This window comes from Mytilus californianus, unplaced genomic scaffold, assembly GCF_021869535.1.
Source record: "Mytilus californianus isolate M0D057914Y unplaced genomic scaffold, xbMytCali1.0.p SCAF_2, whole genome shotgun sequence".
Lineage (NCBI taxonomy): Eukaryota > Metazoa > Mollusca > Bivalvia > Mytilida > Mytilidae > Mytilus > Mytilus californianus.
In genome coordinates, this window is record NW_026262668.1 from 14,295,413 (window position 1) to 14,306,570 (window position 11,158).

Consider the following 11,158-nt stretch of genomic DNA (forward strand, 5'->3'; position numbering starts at 1 on the left):
TAAGGACTTACATGTACATCAGCACATTTAAGATGCAATTTACCGTCTAGTTTTTCTTCAATGATACAATACTATAAAGAAAAGATAAGATTGTTTACTCTGTTTTAAAGCTGTTTATTTTTATGTGGATGTATAGCATGATCTCTCGAGACCGTTATGAATAAATACAGAAAGTTGAAAAGACCATATATATATTGTTTTTAATTTCATAGACCATACGATGTGATATCAACATTCTAAAGACCAACCGAATATAACATTCTATTTGTAGTTTTTGTTATAGAATAGCTGTATACACATGAAGAACAGCTATACAAAAAGTAACGAAATTATGTAATAAGCTGAAATTAAACTACTGTTTAACAGCAGATCATATTTCTGGCTCCTAGACCCTAACATCCTAGAAAATGAAGTGAATCAGTTGATTTCAACTTCAATGCTTAACAAATACTGAAAGACGTCACAACAGCCTCATTGTTTTTATCAAACACAATCAAATCATCTGAATCGATAATATTGAGGGCGCGGTGTTAATAAATATCAAATCAAATTGTTCAGTAATACATACCCGCGCTTTCAATATTCATAAGTAAGTTATGTTGACTGGTTGTCATAGTTGATATTTGTAAGTAAATACCTGATGTCCGTGACACACATGATCACCACACACCAGTTCATTCTGATTGGTTGTTATAGTATGATGCATATGGACTGTTGCTGCTGTAAGTATAAGTAAAACATGAGAACATTATATTTTAAGTCTCATGCGTCCGAAGGGCTTCTCTGGATTTAACTTCATCAGGAACGCTCAAAGCCGAATATTTATAGCCAAGGATAAATAAGAATTGAAACAGTTGAAGAGCTATATTACTAAAAAGGACATTGAGAATAATGAAATCCATCTGTTGTCAATTTTGTCTGAGGGAGTTGAAAACTTAGTTTCTATTAATTTCAACATTTATTAACGCATTACTTTAGAGATGTTTGTTATAAATCATGTCAATAACGAACTACTGGCTATTGAGCTGATGATCCCCTCGGGGACTGATAGTCCACCAGCAGATGTATCGACCCAGTGCTGTAAAAAATGAAAACAACCCGTTATAATATTCATGCGTCCGAAGCGCTTTTCTGGATTTACCTTCATCAGGAACGCTCAAAGACGAATATTTGAAAGCCAAGGATGTATAAGAACTGAAACAAGTGAAGAACTATATTACTTAAAAGAATATAAGAATAGTCAAATCCATCTATGATCAATTTTGCATGAAGGAATTGAAACCTAAATTGAGGATTTAAGTAGGATATGTACGACTTAAGACATTATCCGATCTCGAGTTCTCTCAATTCATTTTCATCTGTGAGACATACATTGTAGCGTATTTCTTTACAAAATTATGATAAGTGTGAATTAAATCTGAGTTTATACAATAAATAAAGGCAACAATAGTATACCGCTGTTCGAAATTAATAAATCGATTGAGAAAAAAACAAATCCGGGTTACAATAAAAGCGATTAGAATCAAATATCATAATTCAGATATCTTAAGATATAAAAGCTTGCTCTGTAATAATAAAGCACATGTACCTTATCAAAATGACATATATTTGAAGAAACAAAGAACACATATTTGAGTTTCGTTATGTCAAGGGTCCAAATTTGATAGAAGGACATAGATTATAAGAAGAGCATATATTTAACCCTATAATACATGTAGGACTTGGAGATGCGATGAGGATGCTTAAGTGTGATAGTCACGTTGAAGTGCGGTGGTTTGCGCTGAAATGAGATGGTCCGTTTGCTGAAGTGCGGTAGTTTATATGTCCTTAGTTATAGTTTCATACTAAATGAGAGGTTTTCCTTTTTAATTTTGCTACATATTTGCATAATACTGCGTTCAGAGTTTATCTTTACTGTGTTTCTCTCATGAGATTCACATTTACTGTAATATCATAATACGGACATTCTGTTTGTTGAATACAACGCTCCATCGTACGGACAAAAAAACTTTTTTAGATTTCGAAAGATTCACTATAGAAATTCTCTATAAATGAATCCCTTTTCTAGGTAGTATTAAAATTGTATATGCCCCTTAATTACTTGTTCTAATGTTGAATATGCAAACAATATTTGCAACCAGAATTTGAACATCAGACATCTATCAATGAATTGCTCTTTTTGATTCACAAATAAGGGAGTTGTGTTTCCGATGTCGTTTTGTCTTATAACATGAACGTAGTGTTTGAGGTGGTATTCTGTGATGAGACCATAATAGAGAGGAGTATACAAGGATAGATTACGTGTCTTTACCAAACATTTCATATTTTCTCCAATTGCAGTAAATTCCACCTATGGTCATTAATTTATAAGCCCCTTATTATACTGGATTTCAAACGACTATCAAGTTTTTCAGTCAATGAAATTAGTATTGGTTTTAATGGAAAATAACCTTTGTCCGTAGCGTCTTGAACCATTTGTGAATGTTGGCTTATTTTTGTCAAAGCCTATTTACAACGTTATAGTTATGATTAGAAATGCAACGACTACTTATCATAACTGTTTAATTAAAACGGGATTTCTCTCGATTATTTACTTTAAAACATGAAAAGTTGGTTCTAATATAAAAAAAAAAACCGAAAAGCAGTTTCTAACAAAAAAACATAAAAAGCTGTTTCGTACGAAAAACATGAAAAGCAGTTTCTAACAAAAAACTTAAAAAGTTGTTTCGTACAAAAAACCCGAAAAGCAGTTTCTAACAAAAAACATGAAAAGTTGCTTCGTACAAAAAACCCAAAAAGCAGTTTCTAACAAAAACATAAAAAGATTTTTCGTACAAAAAACCCGAAAAGCAGTTTCTAACAAAAAACATAAAAAGTTGTTTCTTACAAAAATCCCGAAAAGCAGTTTCTAACAAAAAACATAAAAGGCTGTTTCGTACAAAAAACATGAAAAGCAGTTTCTAACAAAAAACATAAAATGTTGTTTCGTACAAAAAAACCCAAAAAGCAGTTTCTAACAAAACACATAAAAGCTGTTTCGTGCAAAAAACATAAAAGTTGTCTACAAAAAACCCGAAAAGCAGTTTCTAACAAAAAACACAAAAAGCTGTTTCGTACAAAAATCCCGAAAAGCAGTTTCTAACAAAAAACATAAAAGGCTGTTTCGTACAAAAAACATGAAAAGCAGTTTCTAACAAAAAACATAAAAAGTTGTTTCGTACAAAAAACACGAAAAGCAGTTTCTAACAAAAAACATGAAAAGTTGTTTTTACGAAAAAAAAACAGTAAATCTGAAATGTCATTGTAATATTTGAAGCCTGAATGTAAATAAATGGTATAAAATTATTGATAAGGAGAACAATTCTGGCCAGATCAGAAAACAAATTTGTTTTTGAAACTTTGAAATCTTTAATTCCAGCAAAAAATTAGTAATACAGTTATTGTTGGTTAGCCTTTAAAACAAACAAAAAATATTGAGTTTGACCGTCTGAAACCTTCATACAAGTTGGCTTAAAGGCACAAGAAGAAAGGAAAATATTTAGACAAAATTATTTTTTTCCGTACAAACCTTCTACTGTCTCTCTTTACATTATTTTCTTGGGCTTAAGGGAAAATTGTATTGCCCCAATAAATATTTTAGTCAACTTTATATGGAATAACAGTAATATTCAGTATGGGACGAATTGACAGGTCAAAATTATTATACATAATGTTGGTTTCTCTCCCCAGACTATAAATTGCCCCGTCATCAGTTAGCAGATGCTGTAAAAATTCAATGTTTGGCAGTCTGTCACTATCTTAGTACTATCTTTGTGCTAATGTAGATTATCTGTCAGCATTAGCTTGATCGGGTATGGATGTTCATATCATATCTTCTACAATAATGCTGTTTGTATTTAAAAAGCCAAAGAAATACAGTTAAGTACAGCCTATTTGCCAATAGTTTAGCACTAAAATCTTATAACTTCTTTATTCAATCCATTTGTTTCCAATTCAATTTTTCTCAAACCTTCCAAGATTTTGATCAAATGATATCAAGACACTATAGATGTTCCAAAGACTCCTCAATATATACTAGTTTTTTTTTTAAAGCATTTCATGTACGAATGGTATTTAATTTTCTACCTTTCAGTTTTTGATTATTGAAACTGCACAAATGAATTAAAACTATTTGTCTGCTATACCCCAGGTCTACCCCATTAAGTACAAGTTATCTCTTTAAATGTTAATTATTTCCTTTTGTATGGTCTTACACTCATATATGTGTTTTTCTAATATGTCACCGACTTAAATATTTCATATTTTAATTGAACATTATCTATGTTATCGTTAAAGTTTGTTTATTTTTATTTTGATATAATGTATTCATTTTAGGAAGTGGTCCAGTTGTAGATCGTGTATTAGTTATTTTACATATACACATTTAATTAAACTGGAGTATTACAGTCAGACGTCTTATTAAGGATGTACACCTCTGAGGAGCCAACTAGAATTAAACTTTTTTTCTTAACCTAATTTTTGGGTTTATATGACTGTAAAAATAAAATTGGCGAAGAAAAAAATATTTGGTGGTAGACTTCTTTTTTTGCTACGGCCATTTGAAAGTACCCAATTCTGATGAATTTCCCATTTTTGGGCTATTATCATGAATTTAACCATTGTTGTGACGTCAGCCTATTCCTTTACCGTGGATTCTTTTTCTAGAATCAACCCTCCTAAATCTTCCGCTGAAATGGACTCACCAAATTATATTCAATTGTTTCTTTTGTGTGTCTAATTTCATTAAGTTTGACTTGGCTAATTTACTGATTTCTGTTCACTAATGGAATTAATTTAAAAACTAACCTTTAATTTTGTAATTTGTATATGCCTTCACTGGGAATCGAACCCTTCCTTGAAATATGTTATGAATGACTGACATCAACACATCGACAAAACCTCTCGGCTACCAATGAGTTACAACTTAGATGTCTATTTTATATATATAAATGAACATCGGAAACACATGGGCTGTACCTTTATATATACACAATGGGCAGTCGTATAGTATAAGTTGGTAGCCGCGAGGTTAGCGTGCTTAAAATCAACGAGTTAAAAGATAGGGATTTGTCGGTTTAGGTTCGAATCCCTGTATTATCTCTGTTGTCCCAATTCTGTTTTTTTTCTGATTTTGCATGTTATAGTGGATATTTGTGTTATAATAGCTAGTTTTACCGTTTATTTTTTGGATTATTATTGGCTATTTCACATATTTGAAACAAAAATGATTACATTCTATTTGTCAATTTTTGTTGTATAAATATAGTATGATTTCATCTCTTTTACTACATAATTTTACAAATGTTTGTTCGCAAATTCCTATGCGAGAAAATCGTGATGTGCCTAGAGTGCTAGAAATTTCGGTAACATACTTATTATATATACTTTATATATGCTCTTTGGTCGGGTTGTTGTCTCTTTGACACATTCCCCATTTCCATTTTCAATTTTATTAGAAATAAGTTCGAATATGTCTTATTTTGTAAAAATAGATAATATTCAGATGCCTGATAATATAAAGATCTTTCAAGGTAGAAGTGTTATATTTGTATTTTATTAACCAATTAATTGTGATCTGAGATTTATCAATGCATCGTTGGACACGATAACATGGTTATTTAAACTCACTTACAATACCTTCTAATTAAGTAAGGCTTTAACTTGAAAAGAAATTAACACAATAGTTTAAGTTATAGATACAATGGATAAGCGTAGATTCATGAAAAACAAACCATTCGCACTCCGGGCTCATGGTTTCTTTTTGAAGAATCCACGCTTATCCATTGTACCTATCTAACAAAATTCACAGTTTCACAAATTAACTTTTTTCATGCTTTCAATAAAGATGAAGTGGACCAATCTGAATATATTTAACTTAAAACAAACTATAGGTTGGTGTTAATATAGGAAAGTTTTATAAAATGTTGTTGCTTTTTTGTGTAAAATTTACCATGCTGTCAATTTTGTAAATTTGGGTTATTTCTCTTCTTTTTTTTGAGCAAAAAGCATATTATTTCAACTTCTTTGTTATAAATGATTGATAAAAATACATATCTTAGAAATTTGAAACGAAAAAACTGATATGGGATGTACATGTTTCTGGTAAAATCGTTTCTTGTAACCCGCACCCATTTTCTCAACATTTTGGCTAAATAGACTGACTTGATTGGTAATAAAATTTGAAAATTTTATTACTCAAAAACTACTTATTGTAAATGCACAATTTTTTCACAGAATTAAGTTTGATTATGATATATTTTAAATTCATTGATATTTTCCACTTGTATCAGATGTTTTGGAAATAATTCCCGAACGAGATTTCAACGAGACTGAAACGTCAGAAGAATACATCCATAAGTATGATTCAACATATGTTATGCATCAATACCTTGTGTCTGTTCAATACAGTATTGATGTTTGCAGTAACAGTCATATCCCTCGCCTAAATATTTTGGACATCCGTCAGTGTGTTCCTGTATAAATATAAAAGTTGTGTAGACATTAATTTGTTTAATTAAAAAAAATCATGGTATTATAATGTTGCACGCACTTGGCATCTATCTCTTTATCTTGCAACCCACACAATTCCGGTCCTTTTTTCATATTTTTTTATGTCATATATAAACAGACAACTTTATCTATTATAAATGATTGAAAAAATACATATCTAAGAAAATTGAAAAGAAAAAAATGATGTGGGATGTACAAGTTTCTGGTAAAATCATTTCTTGTAACCCTCACCCATTTTCTCAACATTTTGGCTAATGAGACTGACTTGATTGGTAATAAAATTTGAAAATTTTTATTACCCAAAACTACTTATTGTAAATGCACAATTTTTTCACAGAGTTAAGTTTGATTATTTCGTATTCTTATAAAAAAAACCACCAGAAGTTTGATTTTTAATTATACGCCAGTTACATCAGACGTCAATATATAAAATAATGTTCCTTCCACTTGAGACTGTGAAACATCTAGTCTTAGATATGTTCCCTATGGTCATGTCCTTACAGGAGACCCCAACATCGTCAAAGACCGTGAGGTCATAAATGTTCTTAAGGAAGGACCGAAATATCGTCTTCCATCTAAAATACATGGGAAACAGTGTCGTCAGGTCATTAAAGAAGCTATGTCTGTCTACTGTAAAAATTGGTGTAAACGTGAAAAATCTGATAAAAAATCTCTAGACAGTTATTTGAATAAAATTATGAATACTGTTAATATTCGTATATCTCATTTTGAAAACAATTCTGAAATTAGTAATAGGGTCCATGATATTCCCATTTCTAGAATAAAAAATAAACTCCAAGTACTCGCAAAGCGGTTTGTGTTCGTACCGGCAGACAAAGCAGCAAATAATGTAGTGGTTGTGTGACGCATATACTACACGGAAGTTCTCCAAAACGAAATTATAAATTCTTCTACATTCAGGTCCGTACTCTCTACAGAGAGTCAAATTGTAAACAAGCATATCACTGCCACTACCCAGCTTAAAGCCTCTACCGAACATTTGAAAGTCCCTACTATATACTGGTTACCTAAATTGCACAACAAAAAAAAACCATTTAAATTCCGTTTCATCTCCGTATCTAGTAAGTGTTCAACTACCAATCTATCAGTGCTTCTAACTACCTCCCTTACTACTATCAAAGAACTTGTTATTACCTTTTGTAATAAAGCTTATGAAAATAATGGTATTAATTATTTTTGGAGTGTTAAAAATTCTTTAGAGGTTTTAGATAAAATACATGCTTTTGATGGTCCTTTTAATTCTGTTGACAGCTATGATTGTTCTACTCTCTATACTACACTTCCACACAATCTAATCAAGAAAAAGTTTTCATATTTAATTAAATGGTCTTTTGAAAAATCTCATTGCAAATTTATTTGCTGTAACTCGTTTAAAGCTTTTGTCTGTAACGAAAAAGGAAAGTATGCTGGATATACTTACTTGGAATGTGAAGATATGATTGAAGCTTTAAATTTTCTCCTGGACAACATATATGACGTTTTGCCGATAAAGTGTATCGACAAGTAGTAGGTATTCCTATGGGCACTAACTGCGCCCCTTTAATAGCTGATTTATTCCTGTATTACCATGAATCTCAGTTTATGACTAAACTCAGTAAAGACACGTCATTGTTACATTTGGTTGATACATTCAACAATTCTTCCGTTATCTAGATGATATTTTTTCGTTAAATAATCCAGAGTTCTCTAAATATACTACCGAAATTTACCCTTAAGAACTCACTTTAACTAAATCTAACATAAACAGCAGTAGTTGTCCTTTTCTAGATTTGGACATTTCAATCTCTAAAGGAAAATTCCATACTAAAATTTACGACAAAAGTGACGACTTTTCATTCCCTATTGTTAATTTTCCGTTTTTAAACGGCGATGTTCCTTTGGCTCCATCATACGGTGTTTATATATCCCAACTCGCTCGTTATGCCCTTGTGTGTAGTGATGACATAGATTTTAACGAACGTTATCAATGCATCACTGGTAAATTATTAAGTCAGGGATATCGTTACCATAAATTACGTAAAACTTTTACTAAATTCTTTCATAGATACAAAGATTTGATTAGTAAATTTGGCTGTACCTGTAGAAAACTGATTAAAAACGGTATTTCACATCATAAATTTTACGGTAATATTGTACTTAAAGTGCGGAAATCACAATGTGATCCGTGTAAACTCATCGAACCTTTAAACAAACTTATTAGTAAAGGTTATCTTACCAATGTTGTAATTAGATCTTTGAATATAGTTTACATTGGCACTAATATCGATTTTGTCATCAGCAAATTAAAACATAACTAAATTTGTATTCTTTTCAAACGGGATGTATAAAGACACACCCATGTTCATTTTGATCTATAAAGAGGTTACCTCCTAACTATCCTACTGCATGTCGATACATTTATTTTTGGCATTGCACTAGTCATGTCTTCTTAAGACTGTCCATGACGTTAAAATACTAAATCCCTGGGATGTGTTTTAGGTGATTTTAGTCTCAGATGCATGATTTTTTATAAATAATTGTTTTTGGCTTTTAACTAGCTGTCAGTAACTGCGAATTCTCTAAAATCGTACTTTCTTGTTCATTTGACCTGTTGATGCTCTTTGTAACGTTTTTCTGTTATTTACTGTTTACTTATTCAGGGTTATATCTGGTCTATATACAAGCTTTCATAAGTGTTTGGTATTACTATAAATTTTCACTTCTTTGTACTATGAACATCAAAATTATTTATTTTGAAAAAATATTTCCTTTCTCCATTTGAACTGTACACGTATACCTAACAACAAAATTATTTTCATCTACCTGTGTTTAAAGTAATTGCAAATGGCTGATATTTTTGTTGAAGCATATTGTTTTTTTTTAAATTGTTTAACATTTCACAGCGGTATAACATGTTACTTTAATTATTCTTCCATTAGTTTATTTATTTTGTATTTACATTGTATCATAGATCAAATTTATTTGTTCAGTGTATGTTCACTGGTGTTAACATGTCTTTTGATTGAGTTAAGCCATTTAAATTGATATTTTATAGTGTGTCTTTCTATGTTGTGATGTTACACTATTGTTTCAGATAAGGGTGAAGGTTTCGTACCATTAAAACGTTAAAACCCGCTGCAATTGTTTGCACTTGTCCTTAGTCAGGAATCTAATGTTCAGTAGTTGTCGTTTGTTGATGTGGTTCATAAGTGTTTCTCGTTTCTCGTTTTTCATATAGATTAGACCGTTGGTTTTCCCGTTTGAATGGTTTTACACTAGTAATTTTTGGGACCCTTTATAGCTTACTGTTCGCTGTGAGCCAAGGCCCCGTGTTGAAGACCGTTCTTTGACCTATATTGGTTTACTTTTATAAATTTTGACTTGGATAGAGAGTTGTCAGATGGGCACTCATATCACATCTTCTTATATCAACTTAATTAAAGCGACAGTAGTTAACCGATGTTCAAAGCTCGCTTACTATTACAATCAGGAAGAGTAAAATAAAGGTAACAACGGAGGGAATCGCATGAACTGCAAGACCGGGTTCGTCGACAAGGAATGTCTCCTGTTATGCATGCATCAACCGCCATGCAAATTAACATTTCACATATTCAAGTAAACCTGAAGACTATTTAAAGATTAAAATCATATACAAAACAATAGTTTAATTACAATGTAGCCACACAGGAATATAGATATGTTGTGCGTTTATTGATTAACTAAATATTGGTTTTACATTCTTGTGTTAACCTGTTTTGCTACTTCCTTTGGGGAAAAAAACCAAAACCAAATGCGATGTTTTCGAATTTTTTGCAATACAAAACAGTTAGCCATTGTGCTATTTCCACAGTCATTTTTAATTGAACCCCATGATGATGCAAGCTTTTAATAAGAGTTCAAACTTTGAACCCATTAAATTTTATCACTTTTAATTTTCTCTCTGATTCTTTTCCTGTCATTCGCAAGGTTAGGACTTTACAACAAAAAGCTCTCTGCAACTTACACCATGTGGCACACTATGTTTTGACATGCATTGACCGTAAAGTTGACCATTAGTGTTGTCCAATCTGCAAACCTGTTAAACAATAAAATATATGAATGCATAACGTATTCATATAACTCAATATGTCACAGGGATGAATGTAATGTTATCCATATTGATATAATGATAAGTATACCAAGTAAATACATGAGCTAAAATATAATTTAGGTTATGATATGTATCTGGTGGAGATAGTTATATTCTAAAACTGCAAACGTCGATAGAACAGTTAAAGATCAAGAGTTGATAAGGAAAATAAAATGAGACAATTTTCACTAAATATGGAGCAGCCAGAAACTGAATCAGAAATTGATGTTGACCCTTATTGATAAGATACTGACAAATTATTTTTGTGTCTTGGAATTATAGTGGTTTTAGAATAAAGCTAATATAGAGACAAATTTAACTTTTCTCAAAAGGTACATAGTGCTTCTCAGTATCTTGCATTATGCGAGCTTTTGCTTTTGTAATTGTGTGAACTAACAGGGAACAGGCTAAAGAAGAAAGGTGAGCGCCACCCGTTATGGGGGTCAGGAATTACCCTTAACTGTGAAAAGAAATAAAACC